General features: G+C 45.9%; 1 pseudogene; it reads right to left on the bottom strand.

Annotated features, from left to right (window-relative positions):
* Positions 1–260: 260 nt before the first annotated feature.
* On the bottom strand, positions 261–378 carry LOC124723678 (annotated as a pseudogene).
* Between the last annotated feature and the right edge of the window lie 14,435 nt (positions 379–14,813).

The raw sequence follows: 14,813 nt of genomic DNA, 5'->3' as shown, positions 1-14,813 counted from the left end.
ACCTTAAATCCTGAGTGATACCTGTTTTTAATTACTGATATACTAAACTAAACTCCTCCCGCACAGGCCATGAAGGCTCAAAGGTACCAACTGGCCGCCGTGTCATCCTCAGCCCACAGGCATCACTGGATGCGGATAGGGAGGGGCATGTGGTCAGCACGCCGCTCTCCTGGCCGTATGTCAGTTTCAGAGACCGGAGCCGCTACTTCTCGATCAAGTAACTCTTCAGTTTGCCTCACAAGGGCTGGGTGCACCCCACTTGCCAACAGCGCTCGGCAGACCAGATGGTCACCCATCCAAGTGCTTGTCCAGCCCGACAGCCCTTAACTTCGGTGATCAGACGGGAACCGGTGTTACCACTGCAGCAAGGCCGTTGGCCCATTACTGATATACACTGCCAGAGAAAATTTGTACACTTTTTTAGAGATTTCCAATTCACTCAAGATTTATTTTTGCAACAGAGTATATGGAGAAGATGAAATGATTTCATTTGCAGATCAGTACCTCAAGCGGTCCTGTTGCACCAGGTATCGACCCATCAGAAACAGAAACACCTATATTGGTACGTGGTGTAGCCTCCACGGGAGGCAATGCAGGCGCTGACCCTGGTATCCAGTCGATTGTGCAGATGGCGAATACTGTCCTGGGATACATTATGCCACGCCTGCTCGACTAGACTACGTAGTTCTGTAAGAGCTGTTGGTTGACGAGTCGCTCGAGTCACTTCTCGTTCCATCATATCCCACATGTGCTCGACTGGAGACAAGTCCGGAGGTCGTGTTGACCAGGAAAGTTACTGCTCGTCTTGCAGAGCACGATGAGTTTCACGGGCAGTGTGTGGGCGTACATTATCCTGTTGGAACAATGCATTAGCTTCCTGTTGCAAGAACGGCAAAGGGACGGATCTAACAACATTCTGCACTGGTTAGCGTCACATCCAGAAACACCAAAGCTGGACGAGGGTTTAAGCTTGTCGCAACCCAGACCATAAGGCCTAGGGGTGGGGCCAGTGTGTCCTAGACAACCGCACTCTATTAGACAACGCTAACCTGGTCTACGACGTGCATGCACTTTAGTGCAGGCTGAATCTGCTTTCATCACTGAAGACCACGGCGCGCTGTTCCAGCTTCCAAATAATCCTCTGACGGCACCAGTTGAGATGAGCACATCGCTGCTGTGGCATGAGTGGAAGATATACTAGAGGTGTGCATGCCCGTAGTCTCACTGGTAATGACTGGTTCGCAGCAGATTGTGTTGACACCTTTGGACTCACAAGCCCTCTTACGTGTGTTGTGGTACCTGTACGTTCTGCCACTGCTGCCTTTACAATACGTCGATCTTGGATGGAGTCTGTGCTGTGTGGACGTCCAGAATCATGTATACGGATTGAGAATATTCACGCGACCACTGATACCAGCATCGTTGCCCAACTGAAGCACCACGTCCAACTTGGCAATTCTCCAAATAGACTAACTATCCTGCCACTCGGAAGAAGCCGGCCGCAGTGGCCGAGCGGTTCTAGGCGCTTCAGTCTGCAACCGCGCGAATTCTGCCCCGGGCATGGATGTTTGTGATGTCCTTAGATTAGTTAGGTTTAAGTAGTTCTAAGTTCTAGAGAACTGATGACCTCAGATATTAAGTCCCATAGTGCTCAGAGCCATTTGAACCACTCGGAAGGCCAGAATTTGACAGCTTTAAACTCGCTCAGTTGGCTGTAGGAAGAACGAGTGCGTCTCTGTGCCATGATTGCCTGCTTGCTTCACGCGTTTGTACCACAATGAGCCTTGTGTCTATGAATATTCCTTATTAAATGGTAGACACAGATTGCGCCCTGGTAGTTCGCTATTTCTTGATGGACGGCGTTGAAACCGTTCTCAGTACATCTACTATCCAGGTGACATATGCCACCGTCAGATCAAAATCGACGTCGTCTTTCCAGATGTATTATTCTTTTTTTCCAGCAGTGTACATGGTACTCCAAGTGTCGTTAGTCATCCTAAAACATATACTCCATAAAATTCCTGTTTCAAATAAAAACCTTAAACCTATTATGGCGTATCCTTAAAAATTACGAAAGTTTTCGGGGCATGAGCCAAGTACACTGGCTGGTGTAATGCCCTCTTTGGCAGCATACACAGACTACTACAGGACGTAAATCAGTGCACAGAGAGGAGTGCATAGGTAAATTACACTGGGTGCGTACCACAGGTGTTAATGGTTCAGCCCTCAAGCCTTTACCGAATACTACACTTTTGTCTAAAACCAACTTTATTTGAGAAGCAGGGAGAGACCAACCCCAGTGACATACAGGGTGGTCGGAAATTCCCGTTACAGACTTCTAGGACTTGTAGAGGGGAGTGAGTACATCGTATTTTGAATAGAAACCATGTTCGGAATCGTCATCCAACGAGACTACAGAGCCTCAAAGCTATAGGCGCGGGCGTCTGTAAATGTACGTATACACGGGATGATTTCGTTATGATGTTACAGACCTTCTAGGATGATGGAGAACGATAAATGTATTAATTTGAAGTAAGGATCCCTTTACAGGAAACGAACGAGTCGAAAGTTATAAACGAAAACCGTTCTGATACCTCTGACAGTTGAATACATGTACTGGTTCTTATGTTGTGAAGAGTGTAGGGCTGGCAACTTTCAGTGGTGGTAGTGTGGACAAAAACGAGAAAAACTGTCCAGTAAACGTGGGCTCTAAATTGCATACCTGAGGAGCTATGACATTCGTTCATCTTCGCTAATGTGAATGACATCTCCCGTACTCAGCAAGTGTTCATAGCCGTTAAGGTACGCGCTTTATATCCCACGTTTACTGGGCATTTTTTCTCGTTTTTGTCCATACTACCACCACTGAAAGTTAAAACTTTTTTGTTTTAGTTTTCTAGCGAGTACTGCTGCCATGAGGAACTCTTCATTGTGTAGTTCAGGAATGAACAGTGTTTGTAACACAACCTCACACTCTGATAATAACGTAATACATAGATCAGTCGTTTTGTCTGCCGTGAATGGAATTGAAATGGTCTTCAGTCTCAGGAGGTTATCCAGTCGGTCTCTATAAGAGTGAACGTAGCAGTTCCGGTACGAATGTTAGCGTTTGCGTTGTGCGAGCAATTTTTGTAGGTAGAGGTGCTCATCAGATATGGTGGGCCGGCGGTTGCCACGGCGACGCCGTTGTGTTGGTGGCGCGGCTGATGCCTCGATAGTCGCCGCTCGCTGCTCGCTCCGTACACCGCTCTCTGGCCGCCGCGGCCTGCGCTGAAATTTTAATGAAATCTGATTGAAGATACGCTCGACGCGCTTTTGTGGAAAATGGTGCACTTCTCTTACATTTTATCGTGGCAGAAAGGGCACCGCGTTGTAGGGAAATAGCATCTTTAAAGAAATTTGGACGCTGGAAAGGAAAATCCGAAGTCGCTATAGTGTGGTCTTTATCACAGGTTTGGGTCTACCACCCCGACAATTGCTCACAGCACGATAAGACCTAAATCTTTCTTTTCGATCTCTGATTTCTCTTATTTCATTATGATGATCATTTCTCCCTACGTAGGTGGGTGTAAATAAAATATTTTCCCATTCGGAAGAGAAAGTTGGTAACTGAAATTTCGTAAATAGATCTCGTCGCAAAGATCTGTGACTGCCACCCCAACTCGCGTATCATATCAGTGACACTCTAACCCCTATTGCGCGATAACGCGAAACGAGCTGCCTTTCTTTGCACTTTTTCGATGTCCTCCGTCAATCCTACCTGATAAGGATCCCACACCGCGCAGCAATATTCCAGCAGGGGACGGACAAGTGTAATGCAGGCTGCCTCTTTAGTGGGTTTGTCGCATCTTGTAAGTGTTCTGCCAACAAAGCGCAATCTTTGTTTCGCCTTCCCCACAATATTATCTATGTGGTCTTTCCAATTTAAGGTCCTCGTAATTGTAATTCCTAGGTATTTAGTCGAATTGACAGCCCTCAGATTTGTGTGATTTATTGTATACCCAAGATTTATCGGATTTCTTTTAGTACCCATGTGGATGACCTCACACTTTTCTTTGTTTAGTGCCAATTGCCACTTTTCGCACCATGAAGAAATTATCTGTAGATCATTGATAGTCTGATGATTTTTACTAGACGGTAAATTACAGCGTCATCTGCAAACAATCTAAGGGGGTGCTCAGATTATCACCTAGATCATTTATGTAAATCAGGAACAGCAGAGTGCGGCTAAAAAACAAAAGAATAGTACTATTGTATCTATTATGAAATGATTCATTTATAAATATGATTGTTCCTGTACATTTAACTCAAGAATTGCTCGGCGAAAATCACAGCCAAATTGGAAGTGATGACGTGAGTGAAACATAACACGTCGATATTTCAAGCAACGTTGGGCACGCACGGAAGAACTAGCATAACGCGAAAAATGCGTCTGTCACTATTTTAAACTTCCTTACCGCTCGAGGTGGCACAGTGGTAAAACACTGGTCTCGTATGAGGAAGGGTGACAGTACAGTTTCCTGTCTGGTCACTCAGATTTAGTCAACTACCCTCCAGGGATTCCCTTTTCAGTTCCCGAAGCATTTCCGTAATAACTGCGTGTTGTTCGAACCTACTGGTAATAAATTTAGGAGCCCGCCCTTGAATTGCTTCGATGTCTTCCTTCAATCCTACCTGGCGGTGATCTCACAAACTCGAGCAGTACTCAAGAATGGTTGCACTAGTGTCCGAGATGCTGCATCCTTTACAAATGAAGCACACATTCCTAAAATTCTTCCAATAAACCGAAGTCGATTATTCGCCTTCTCTACTACAGTCCTAAAGCGATTCAGAAAAACGCCGGGTTGGTTCCCCTGAAACAGGCACAGGGATTTTCTTCCTTCTTATTTTCCAATACGAGCTAGTGCTATGCCTCTAATGAATCCGTCGTCGACAGCACTTTATATAGTAACTTTCCTTTCACTTCTAAATTTACTTCAGCGAGAGACAAAGCTGTTCTACAGATGAAAAATGCAGTAATTGTGTATCCATACCCAGAAAAATCTATTCAAATCATACGTATGTATGTATGTATGCTTACATGTATAGATGTACACTGATCGCCCAGGGCTTTATGACCACATATCTAATAGCCGATATGTCCACCTTTGGCACGGATAAAAGCGGTGACGCGTCATGGTATGGAAGCAGTGAGGCCTTGGTAGGTAGCTGGAGGGAGTTGGCACCACATCTGCCCACACAAGTCACTTAATTCCCGTAAATTCCGGGGATGGGGCGATGAGCTCTGAAGCCACGTTTGATCACATCACAGATGTGTTCGATCGGGATCAGATCTATCGAGTTTGGGGCCGGCACATCCACTGGAACTCGCCACTGTGTTCCTCGAACCACTCCATCACACTCCTGGCCTTGTGACATGGCGCATTCTCTTGTTAAAAAATACCACCGTCGTCGGGAAGCATGATCGTCTTGAAGGGGTGTACGTGGTCTGCAACTAATGTACCATGCTCCTTTCCCGTCATGGTACCTTGCACGAGTTCCACTGGACCCATGGATGTCCACGTGAATGTTCTCCAGAGCTGGCGCCAGCTTGTCTCTGTCCCGCAGTACAGATGTCATGGAGGTGTTCCACTGGAAGACAGTGGATTCGCGCCTTCCCATTGGCATAATGAAGAAGGTATCGGGATTCATCAGACCACGCAACACATCCAGCGCCGATGGCCACGTGCTATTTCAGTCGTAGTTGCCGATGTCGTGCTGTTAACATTGGCACATTCATCAGTCGTAGGTTGTGGATGCCCATCGTTAGGTGTTTTCGGCCCACAGTGTGTTCAGATACAGTTGTACTCTGCCCAGCATTAACGTCTAATGATAGTTCGCCGTCTGTCCTGCTTTACTAGTCTGCCCAGCCTACGACGTCCGACATCTGTAATGAGTGGTGGCCGCCTAACCCCACGACGTCTGGACGGGGTTTCAGCTTGGTTTCGCCACGTGTTGAAGACACTCACCACAGCACTCCTCGAACACTCAACAAGTCGTGCGTCCGGGCCATCACATCCTGCCATTGGTCAGACTCAAAATAATGGTTCAAATGGCTCTGGGCACTATGGGACTTAACATCTGAGGTCATCAGTCCCCCAGAACTTAGAACTACTTAAACCTAACTAGCCTAAGGACATCACACACATCCATGCCCGAGGCAGGATTCGAACCTACGACCGTAGCGGTCGCTCGATTCCAAACTGAAGCGCCTAGAACCGCTCGGCCACAACGGCCGGCGATCAGACTCAGACAGATCGCGTGCCATCCCAATTCCACACACGGACACCACGCTCACTCATACTACATGCACCGTGCGTGTGTCAAATCGGCAGTCATTCCTCGCCAGATGACGCTGATATTGCCTGGACGGGTTCATATCGACAGCAGGTCGGTGGTCACAATGTTCTGACCGATAAGTGTATGTTCCACACCTCCTCCTAAACCACTGAACCAATTTCAACCAAAGTTGGTGCACATATGACTTATTGCCTTGAAAGAATCGCTGTGGGGATGAGAACCACCTACCTATGAAAGGGGTAGGGGTGGGGTGAAAAAAGAGTGTAGCCCACGACGCGTGAATAGCCAGGCTTTATTCAGCCACGATTTGAGAATGAAAACACTTAGAGACTTGTAAAAAACTTAACGCATGATTTCAAACCTTTTAACGTTGGCGAAGTCTTTTGATGTCCTTGTCCTCGAGCGCGCCATTTTTCAGCAAGGTGGCGGTGCTTTGTTGCATCTTCCTGGTCAGGTCTGTGTTGATTTTCCGATATGCTGGATCGTCTAGCAATTGCAGCATTTTCTGTTCGTAGTCGCGTCTCTCAAGGATGACTGTGGCATTTCCTTTGTCGGCAGGAAGAACGACTATCTCCTTATTGTCTCTGAGGGCTCGTAGTGCTGCTCTTTCCGCTCCCGAGATGTTGCTTCTGGCCGGTGTTGCCCTTGAAACAATCCGGCAAGTTTCCCTTCTGATTTCTTCTCCTTTGTCATCTGGTAAGCCACGGACTGCCTGTTCTACTGAAGAGATTATTTCATTGAACGGCAGAGATGCAGGTGTCGGTGCGAAATTGAGTCGTTTTTCAAGTACAGCTTAACTGTGTCGTCGAGTGGTTTAACCGCGAGGTTAATCACGGTCCGCCTAGAGGGCACTATCTCATTTTTCGATTTGCCAGGTAGTCGTGCAAAGTTGGTGATCTGCTTCTCCGTGGATTTCCGGTGGGTCCAGTCTGCCCGGACCCAGGTAACACCGTCCACCCATTCCCAGGAGTGATCTTGGAGTACGGAGGATAATCATAGGTGAAAATGCAGCAGCTCCTTGGCGTTCATGTCTCCCTGACCAGGGCCAGACTGGCTCTTCGCTTAATACGATTCGCTGCAGGCGTGCATATGTGATGCATCATTTTGGCGAAAGTAGGTATGGTGTTTTCATCCCTACACCTTAGTAAAAAGGCGAGAGAACTCAGCACACGTCCTTTCTGGTTCCGAAGCTTATCCAGTTTCTTCACCAGTTGGTACATATCCTCCCCGTAGAGGTTGGTAATATGTGAACTGAGGCTTTCCCGGCGAATGTGTTGTATCCAAGGTTCTCGGGTGTCCAGCCGGATCCGATCGTCGAAGTTCCACGATATTTCGGCGAATAACCGTTCCGCCACCATCAGGTGGTGCTGATGGAATGATCTGTCTGCGCTGTGTCCGTGGTATTTATGTCCGAGGGGTCCCGAGTCGTACCCCGGCGCGGACGGCCGGTGGAGCGCCACGTGGTGGGAGGGGTGGGGGTAGCTGCAGCCACGCCCGGTGGTAGGCGCAGTTCACCTCCGTCCGCCGTGGCGGAAGGATCTCGCGTCCGCTCGCACCCTTGCTCTTTGATGGTGTTTAATAATGGTTTCCAGGCCTTGCTAAGTTGAAACCCAGTGTCCCTGTTGATGAGGTTATCTGTTATGCGAATTTCGCACCGGCACCTGCATCTCTGCCGTTCAATGAAATAATCTCTTCAGTAGAACAGGCAGTGCGTGGCTTACCAGATGACAAAGGAGAAGAAATCAGAAGGGAAACTTGCCGGATTGTTTCAAGGGCAACACCGGCCAGAAGCAACATCTCGGGAGCGGAAAGAGCAGCACTACGAGCCCTCAGAGACAATAAGGAGATAGTCGTTCTTCCTGCCGACAAAGGAAATGCCACAGTCATCCTTGAGAGACGCGACTACGAACAGAAGATGCTGCAATTGCTAGACGATCCAGCATATCGGAAAATCAACACAAACCTGACCAGGAAGATAAAACAAAGCACCGCCACCTTGCTGAAAAATGGCGCGCTCGAGGACAAGGACATCAAAAGACCCGCCAACGTTCGGCGGTAGCTCGGAGGATATATGGTCTCCCAAAAACGCACAAAGAAGGGATGTGACCCATAGTTAACAACATAGGGGCACCGACGTATCTTTTGACGCAGCACTTAGCGGGCATGCTAAGACGTTATATGGGGAAATGTGCGCACCATATCCGGAACTCGACGGACTTCATTGGCCGCCTGAAGGAGATGACAGTACAAGAATCATGATCAGCTTCGATGCCGTCTCATTATTCACACGTGTCCCGCTGGAAGATTCTCTCCAATTCGGGCCTGAACTGACACAACTGTTCAGGCATGTGTTAACATCTACGTACTTTGTCTTCAATGGTCAATACTACGAGCAGACCGGCGGAGTAGCCTTGGGGAGCCCGCTCTCCCCAGTGGTGGCCAACCTGTTCATGGAGAGTTTCGAAGAGGAAGCACTGGAAGCCGCCAAACTGAAACCTGTATGCTTCTTTCGCTACGTGGGCGACACGTTCGTCATCTGGCCACATGGACAGGAACAGCTGCAGATTTTTCTACATCTAAATTCGGTCCACAGTAACATTCGGTTCACCATGGAGGCTGAGAAAGATGGAAAACTACCCTTTCTTGATGTCCTAGTGGAACGTAGGTCTGATGGATCACTGGGTCACAGTGTGTACCGCAAGCCTACACACACTGACCTGTATCTACATGCCTCCAGCTGCCACCATCAGGCGCAGGTTAATGGAATGCTCAGAACCTTGGTACATAGAGCACACTCGATCTCTGATGAACAGAACTTGCCAGCGGAACTCAAACACCTGGAGACCGTGTTCCGCAAGAATGGGTATGGCAACCGCAAAATCTAAAGGGCCTTCCGACAACAGGAGTGCAGCAAGAACCGAGATTAAGAACAACCCGAAGAAGAGAAGCAAGCTCTGGCCTTTCTGCCGTTTGCTGGCATCGTGTCGCCAAAAATAGGGAGACTGTTGAGGCGACACAAGATTGACACAGTCTTCCGACCACCAGCAAAGATTCGTGACCTACTAGGAACGGCAAAAGATGACGTAGGCTTAAGAAAGCGAGCGTATACAAAATCACATGCGGCTGCGGCAAATCCTACATCGGCCAAACAGTTCGCACGGTCGAGGACCGATGCAAGGAACACTAACGTCACACCCGCTTACGCCAACCCAGCCATTTGGCCCTAGCAGAACACTGCATTGAAACCGGACACACAGCGAAATTCGAAGAGACAAAAATCATGATGGCCACAAATGCCTACTGGGACAGTACCTACAAGGAGGCCATAGAAATTCGCGTAACAGATAACCTCATCAACAGGGACACCGGCTTTCAACTTAGCAAGGCCTGGAAACCATTCTTAAACACCAACAAAGAGCAACGGCGCGAGCGGACACGAGATCCTTTCGCCACGGCGGACGGAGATGAACTGCGGCTACCACAGGGCGTGGCTACGCCCACCCCTCCCACCAAACGGCGCCCCGCCGGCCGTCCGCGCTGGGGTACGACTCGGGACCACGCGGACATAAATACCACGGACACAGTGCAGACAGATCATTCCATCAGCACCACCTGATGATGGCGGAACGGTTATTCGCCGAAATATCGTGGAACTTCGACGATCGGATCCGGCTGGACACCCGAGAACCTTGGATACAGCACATTCGCCGGGAAAGCCTCAGATCACATATAAGGGTGTAGTCCAATATTGGCTAAGTGGAGTAATATTTATTTGTTGTTGTTGTTGTGGTCTTCAGTCCTGAGACTGGTTTGATGCAGCTCTCCATGCTACTCTATCCTGTGCAAGCTTCTTCATCTCCCAGTACCTACTGCAACCTACATCCTTCTGAATCTGCTTAGTGTATTCATCTCTTGGTCTCCCTCTACGATTTTTACCCTCCACGCTGCCCTCCAATGCTAAATTTGTGATCCCTTGATGCCTCAAAACATGTCCTACCAACCGATCCCTTCTTCTAGTCAAGTTGTGCCACAAACTTCTCTTCTCCCCAACCCTATTCAATACTTCCTCATTAGTTACGTGATCTATCCACCTTATCTTCAACATTCTTCTGTAGCACCACATTTCAAAAGCTTCTATTCTCTTCTTGTCCAAACTGGTTATCGTCCATGTTTCACTTCCATACATGGCTACACTCCATACACATACTTTCAGAAACGACTTCCTGACACTTAAATCTATACTCGATGTTAACAAATTTCTCTTCTTCAGAAACGATTTCCTTGCCATTGCCAGTCTACATTTTATATCCTCTCTACTTCGACAATCATCAGTTATTTTACTCCCTAAATAGCAAAACTCCTTTACTACTTTAAGTGTCTCATTTCCTAATCTAATCCCCTCAGCATCACCCGATTTAATTTGACTACATTCCATTATCCTCGTTTTGCTTTTGTTGATGTTCATCTTATATCTTCCTTTCAAGACACTGTCCATTCCGTTCAACTGCTCTTCCAAGTCCTTTGCTGTCTCTGACAGAATTACAATGTCATCGGCGAACCTCAAAGTTTTTACTTCTTCTCCATGAATTTTAACACCTACTCCGAATTTTTCTTTTGTTTCCTTTACTGCTTGCTCAATATACAGATTGAATAACATCGGTGAGAGGCTACAAACCTGTTTCACTCCTTTCCCAACCACTGCTTCCCTTTCATGCCCCTCGACTCTTATAACTGCCATCTGGTTTCTGTACAAATTGTAAATAGCCTTTCGCTCCCTGTATTTTACCCCTGCCACCTTCAGAATTTGAAAGAGAGTATTCCAGTTAACGTTGTCAAAAGCTTTCTCTAAGTGTACAAATGCTAGAAACGTAAGTTTGCCTTTTCTTAATCTTTCTTCTAAGATAAGTCGTAAGGTTAGTATTGCCTCACGTGTTCCAACATTTCTACGGAATCCAAACTGATCTTCCCCGAGGTCCGCTTCTACCAGTTTTTCCATTCGTCTGTAAAGAATTCGCGTTAGTATTTTGCAGCTGTGACTTATTAAACTGATAGTTCGGTAATTTACACATCTCTCAACACCTGCTTTCTTTGGGATTGGAATTATTATATTCTTCTTGAAGTCTGTGGGTATTTCGCCTGTCTCATACATCTTGCTCACCAGATGGTAGAGTTTTGTCATGACTGGCTCTCCCAAGGCCATCAGTAGTTCTAATGGAATGTTGTCTACTCCCGGGGCCTTGTTTCGACTCAGGTCTTTCAGTGCTCTGTCAAACTCTTCACGCAGTATCTTATCTCCCATTTCATCTTCATCTACATCCTCTTCCATTTCCATAATATTGTCCTCAAATACATCGCCCTTGTATAAACCCTCTATATACTCCTTCCACCTTTCTGCCTTCCCTTCTTTGCTTAGAACTGGGTTGCCATCTGAGCTCTTGTTATTCATACAAGTGGTTCTCTTCTCTCCAAAGGTCTCTTTAATTTTCCTGCAGGCAGTATCTATCTTACCTCTAGTGAGACAAGCCTCTACATCCTTACATTTGTCCTCTACCCATCCCTGCTTAGCCATTTTGCACTTCTTGTCGATCTCATTTTTGAGACGTTTGTATTCCTTTTTGCCTGCTTCATTTACTGCATTTTTATATTTTCTCCTTTCATCAATTAAATTCAATATTTCTTCTGTTACCCAAGGATTTCTATTAGCCCTCGTCTTTTTACCTACTTGATCCTCTGCTGCCTTCACTACTTCATCCCTCAGAGCTACCCATTCTTCTTCTACTGTATTTCTTTCCCCCATTCCTGTCAATTGTTCCCTTATGCTCTCCCTGAAACTCTGTACAACCTCTGGTTCTTTCGGTTTATCCAGGTCCCATCTCCTTAAATTCCCGCCTTTTTGCAGTTTCTTCAGTTTCAATCTGCAGTTCATAACCAACAGATTGTGGTCAGAATCCACATCTGCCCCTGGAAATGTCTTACAATTCAAAACCTGGTTCCTAAATCTCTGTCTTACCATTATGTAATCTATCTGATACCTTTTAGTATCTCCAGGATTCTTCCAGGTATACAACCTTCTTTCATGATTCTTGAACCAAGTGTTAGCTATGATTAAGTTATGCTCTGTGCAAAATTCTACAAGGCGGCTTCCTCTTTCATTTCTTCCCCCCAATCCATATTCACCTACTATGTTTCCTTCTCTCCCTTTTCCTACTGACGAATTCCAGTCACCCATGACTATTACGTTTTCGTCTCCCTTCACTACCTGAATAATTTCTTTTATCTCGTCATACATTTCTTCAATTTCTTCATCATCTGCCGAGCTAGTTGGCATATGAACTTGTACTACTGTAGTAGGCATGGGCTTTGTGTCTATCTTGGCCACAATAATGCGTTCACTATGCTGTTTGTAGTAGCTAACGCGCACTCCTATTTTTTTTATTCATTATTAAACCTACTCCTGCATTACCCCTATTTGAATTTGTATTTATAACCCTGTAATCACCTGACCAAAAGTCTTGTTCCTCCTGCCACCGAACTTCACTAATTCCCACTATATCTAACTTTAACCTATCCATTTCCCTTTTTAAATTTTCTAACCTACCTGCCCGATTAAGGGATCTGACATTCCACGCTCCGATCCGTAGAATGCCAGTTTTCTTTCTCCTGATAACGACGTCCTCTTGAGTAGTCCCCGCCCGGAGATCCGAATGGGGGACTATTTTACCTCCGGAATATTTTACCCAAGAGGACGCCATCATCATTTAATCATACAGTAAAGCTGCATGTCCTCGGGAGAAATTATTTTGAAGAACCAAATTAAACAGTAGCAAAAAAGTAGGCAAAATTCATCCTTCTGCATTTCCAATACTTCACTGTTTCATTGCCCGAATAGGGTGGCAACCATTAGTACGTGTTTTAAACCACTAAGTGAACTTAGAATTGAGTTGTCCTAGCTTCAGCATAGTATTATTCATACTGCGTTTCTATCCAATTGCTGGGTACGATATTAGGAAAAAGAAGTGTATAGTCTGATTTACTTATCCATTAGACACAATACACAGTCAAATCCTGTAAAATGGGCAACTCTATTGATTAGCTTTTCCTATGAACAGGACTACCATCACATAGTGTACTTTATTTGGGAACTAAACTAAATTTCAGTAAGAGGGTTGTCTATAGCAACACAGAGACAGGGTTTCTGTTATTTAGGTAAAAGCATACTAAATTACAATAGTAGTGGTAGGGTTAGAAGATGTTTGCCTCTTCTACGTTTTTTAAAGTTTTCTCAGCCTAGACCAGCCTTGTCACGTTGCTTTCAACTGCCTTCGACATCTCTTTCACCTTTTCGTCAACGGATATAATTTATCATTAACTTCTCCGCACAACACCGCCATCCGTTCATTAAACAATTTTCTGTCTACTTCGGCCATTTCTCTGTCTGCTTCTGCCTTCTGTAGCTCTTTTCTCTGCCTTTTTTCTGTCTGCTTCCGCTATATCTAACATCTGCTTTTCCCATAGGGGAATATTCCTCATTTTTTCCAAATTCATGCTGCCCTGTGCCACTGACGATTCTGTCTCGCGAATTTCATTACTTTGTCTAAACTCAACTGTCGTTTCAGTATCCTAGTTTTTAGGCAACGCAGATGTTGCAGCCTATTCTGATTCCATGGAATCCTGTTGCCCTTAAAACTTTTCTCGTCTTTCTCGACCTTGCCCGACGGGCCCTGTCCCTTTATACAAAAATGGTTCAAATGGCTCTAAGCACTATAGGACTTAACATCTGAGGTCACCAGTCCCTTAGACTTAGAACTACTTAAACCTAACTAACCTAAGGACATTACACACATCCGTGCTCGAGGCAGGATTCGAACCTGCGACCGTAGCAGTAGCGTGGTTCCGGACTGAAGCGCCTAGAGCCGTTCGGCCACAGCGGCCGGCCCTGTATACAAGATTTGAAATAGTAATAAAAAAAACTATCTCATAAAATTCATTACGTGAACCTACATCCAAAGGAAATGTCTTTACACGCAGTGCAATGAGTCATCACGTGAACCCACAAATAAAAAATCACTTCGCAAATTAATGCCATATACAAAATCCCAAAATACGAGTACATACAACAATAATTTCCACAAGGCAAGACGTGTAATCGCAGTGTGAGCATGTTTTGTGGCGTCAAGCTGTTGCTTACTCGCACACATGATGGGATACAATGCTCTCTACAAATATACAGGGTGTTACAAAAAGGTACGGCCAAACTTTCAGGAAACATTCCTCACACACAAAGAAAGAAAATATGTTATGTGGACATGTGTCCGGAAACGCTTACTTTCCATGTTAGAGCTCATTTTATTACTTCTCTTCAAATCACATTAATCATGGAATGGAAACACACAGCAACAAAACGTACCAGCGTGACTTCAAACACTTTGTTACAGGAAATGATCGAAATGTCCTCCATTAGCGAGGATACATGC

This window comes from Schistocerca piceifrons, chromosome X (assembly GCF_021461385.2).
Source record: "Schistocerca piceifrons isolate TAMUIC-IGC-003096 chromosome X, iqSchPice1.1, whole genome shotgun sequence".
NCBI lineage: Eukaryota > Metazoa > Arthropoda > Insecta > Orthoptera > Acrididae > Schistocerca > Schistocerca piceifrons.
Note: the sequence above shows the minus strand (reverse complement) of the source record. Positions and strands in the feature narration are given on the sequence as shown.